The following is a 4,182-nucleotide window of genomic DNA, read 5'->3' as shown; positions in this document are numbered from 1 at the left end:
GCCTCGTGCTGACTGCCTGCTTTCCTCCTAATAAATGTCTGAAGTCAGACAGGTGTGGTTTCAGTCCCCACATCTGTATTAATTATTCGATTTTGGCAACATTACTTAACCTCTCCAAGCCTCATTTCCACATCTGTAATGGCAAATGCGAATATTAATACCGATAACTAATGCGCGAATGTGAGAATTGGGAGGGTTAATACATGTCATTTACTGCAGAAAGCACTCACTAAATCAGATCAGCACCAGCTCTGACCTTGGGGCAGACTTCAGGTGGAGCCACTGAGCTGTGAAGAAAGTCTCCTTCCCTCCCTCCCCTCCTTGTTCTGAGTCTCAGAGTGGGATTCCCTGCCCCAGAGGCCCAGAAGCTGTCACAGATGCAGCCAAACACACAGTCTATGCTGCAGGCTGCTGGAGAATCCAGGGGCTTTGAGGGTCTTATCAGCTAAGACTGTGTCCCGCCCTCCTGCCTCCACCCTTTACAGCCTAGAGAGGAAGGTCATGGAGCTCTCCTCGATCACAGGGTTCTAACTGTAAATTCCATCCACAGCCTGATGCCACCCTTTCATCCCACTTGCAAACGTTCTTTTTCAAAAGTTCTGTCTGTCTGAATAACCTGATTTAAAAACAGACGACAAAAAAACAGACCCTTGGAGCCTTTGGTCTGAGTTTTCTACTTTGTGTCCAGCTTCTTTTTCTTCCTCCTCCTCTTTCACTTATTAATAAAGTTTCCCTTCTGTGCAACAGCATGCATTTGTGGGTGTTACAAAAGATATTGTTAGAGGTACGGGAATTATTCCGAAGTTGAATATAGCCAGAGGAAAGACATGACTGAGCTGCAGGTCCCCCAAGGCAGAGCGCTCTCGCCCAGAATCTTACGTGGAAGCTTCCATTGTGCCATGAGTCCCAGCGCCTTTGAATAGGCTCTTGGTTCCCTCAGTCTTAGGTCTTCTTCCTATCCTTTCTTCTTCTTCTTCTTCTTCTTCTTCTTCTTCTTCTTCTTCTTCATTCTTCCTATCCTTTATTATTAAGACTTCATTTGTTTAGCTTAAGGTTCACAGCAAAATGGAGGGGAAGGTACAGAGATTTCCCACATACACCATGTCCCCACACATAAGCAGCCTCCCCATTGTCAACATCCTCCACCAGAGTGGCACATTTGATAAGGCTACACTGACGCACCATCATCACCCAAGGTCCGCAGTTTCCACTGGAGTTCACTCTTGGTGTTTTTCATTCCATGGGTTTGAACAAATGTATAATAACATGTATCCACCATATGGTATCATACAGAGTATCTTCACTGCCCCCCAAATCCCCTGCACTCTGCCTGTTCACCATTCTCACCCCAACTCCTGACAATTAGTGATCTTTTTACTGTCCATGGTTTTATTTTTGCCAGAATGTCATATAATTGGGATCATACAATATATAACCTTTTTGGATTGGCCTCTTTCACTTAGTAATATGCATTTAAAGTTCCTCCTGGTCTTTTCATGGGTTTATAGCTCATTTCTTTTTAGTGCTGAATAGCATCAATGGTCTGGATACACTAATTTATTGATCAACTTACCTACTGAAGGCCATGTTACTTCCAAGTTTTGGTAATTATGGGTAAAGCTGCTACGATCATCCATGTGCAAGTTTTTGTGTGGTCATGGTCTTAACTCCTTTGAGTAAACACTAAGGTGCATGATTGCTGGATTGTATGGTAAGAGTATGTTTAGTTTTGTAAGAAACCGCCGCACTGTCTCGTGAGGTGACGGGTACCATTTGCATTCCCATCAGCAATGAACAAAAGTTCCTGCTCTCCACATCCTCGCCAGAATTGGTGTCAGTGTTCCAGATGTGGGCCATTCTGATAGGCATGTAGTAGTATCTCATTGTCGTAATTTGAATTTCCTTATGACATGATATAGAGCATCTTTTAATTTGCTTACTTGTGATCTACACACCTTTTTGCTGAGGCATCTGTTCAGGTCTTCGGCTCATTTTCTAATAAGGTTGTTTATTTTGTTATTGTCAAATTCTAAGAGTTCTTTGTGCATTTTGGAGAACGGACCTTTACCAAATGTGTCTTTCACAGAATTTTCTCCCAGTCTTGGCTTGTCTTCTCATTCTCTTGGCATTGTCTGTCGCAGAAGTTTTTGATTTCAATGAAGTCCAGCTTATCCATTATTTCTCTCGTGGATCATGCTTTGATGTTGTAACTAAAAAGCCATCATCATCACACCCAAAGCCATCTCAATTTTCTCCTATATTATCTTCTAGGAGTTTTATACTTTTGTGTTTTACATTTAGCTGTGTGATCCATTTTGAATTCATTTTCGTGAAGGATATAATCTGTGTCTAGATTTCTTTGTTTCTTTTTGCATGTGGGTGTTATTCCAGGACCATTTGTTGAAAAGATTATCTTTGTTCCACTTTACTGTCTTTGCTCCTTCGTCAAAGATCAATTGACTATATTTGGGGAGGGTGTGTATTTCTGTTCGCATCATCTACTTGTCTATTCTTGTACCAATACCACACTGTCATTGCAGTAGCTTTGCAGAAAGCTTTGAAGTCAGGTAGTGTCAGTCTTCCAATTTTGTTCTTCTTCAGTATCGTGTGTTTACCTTTCGTCACTTGTTGATACTTGTACTAATTGTGCGAAAGCCATGGTAGGCAAAATTGTACCTTAGTACGATCAAGGTAGCACCAGGCCATTCTTATACTCATTGTATTCATTACTGCCTCCACTTTCAACTACCAATTTCAACTACCAATTTCACTTAGAAATATCCCTGATGAGGTAGTAAAAAATGGTGAACAGTAAATACTGACCCTTTAGGAGGTGTCTTCTTTTCATGGTCTGAGTGCTGGCATGAGAATTTCACTTAAGGCACTTCCGCTGCCGGCTGAACTAGGATGGGTGTCAGTTTCAAGAAAAAAGCACTTGTGTGATTGTTTGAATTGCAAAGGGAACTCATTACTTCCCATGGAAGACTATTTTCACTTGAGAAAATAATTGACAGAAAAACTATGGTTACCGAGACTGAAGTATTTGGCAGACATCGTCACAAAAACAAACAAAGTGAGCTTGTTTCCTCAAGGGAAACAACTGACAGTATTTGTTGCCAATGATAAAATTTGAGCTTTCAAGCCGATGAAGACATCAGGAATGATATTAATCAAATTCGTTATCATATGATGAAAGGTGTCAACATTTGGATAATTTGCATAACTCAGTGAGATATACCAAAAATCTTGTTCCTGGGGCATCTGAGTGGCTCAGTTGGTTGAGCAACCGACTTTGGCTCAGGTCATGATCTCACGGTTTGTGAGTTCGAGCCCCACATCGGGCTGTGTGCTGACAATCAGAGCCTGGAGCCCGCTTCGGATTCTGTGTCTCCGTCTCTCTCTGCCCCTCCCCTGCTCAGAGACGCTCTGTCTCTCTGTCTCTCAAAAATAAGTGAACATTAAAAAAAAATGTTTGTAATCGTATTCCTTCTTTTTCCTGAAAGTTGAAGCTTGGTATCAGCACTCAGAAGACCTTGGTCTGAGTCCAGGGCCTGCCATTTACTTGCTACTTCAGCTCCATGGTCAACTGTGAAAAATGAGTTTCCTCTGTTTTCTCATCTGTAAGATGGGTATAATACCTACCTCATAGAGTTGCATCATGACTGAATAAATCATATATAGCAATAAATATTAATGTAAACTGATAAGGATATATGAAATGATATAAAAAGTGCTTGGCACATGGTAAATATTGTACAAGTGTTTTCTATTACTATGATTATCACCATTTTCTTCATCATCATTTTAGGTAGAAAGCCCCTGACATCACCGTTCTCTAAGAGCATAAGATTTCAGACCAAAGGCTCTAGTAATAGATATTTCTGGGTTCAGATGCTGGCACCACTTACTAGTTAGTAATCTTGGACAGTAATTTAATAATATAGTGACATCTTACGTGATTCTTATCAGAAATAAGTGGGATAATACATGTGAAATGCTTAGCTCAGGACATGATACATTAGGTTAACTCGTTTAGAGTAGTAATATGAGTTCAAGAAATGTTTCTTGAATTGTATAAAATCATATCATAATACGATGATATTAAGCCTCTCAGAAGGATTTACAGATTCTTGTGATACTTTCAAGCAATGAGATGGATAAACCAGTTCTTAAAAACAAAAA

The sequence above is a fragment of the Prionailurus viverrinus genome, chromosome D1 (genome assembly GCF_022837055.1).
Source record: "Prionailurus viverrinus isolate Anna chromosome D1, UM_Priviv_1.0, whole genome shotgun sequence".
NCBI lineage: Eukaryota > Metazoa > Chordata > Mammalia > Carnivora > Felidae > Prionailurus > Prionailurus viverrinus.
Note: the sequence above shows the minus strand (reverse complement) of the source record.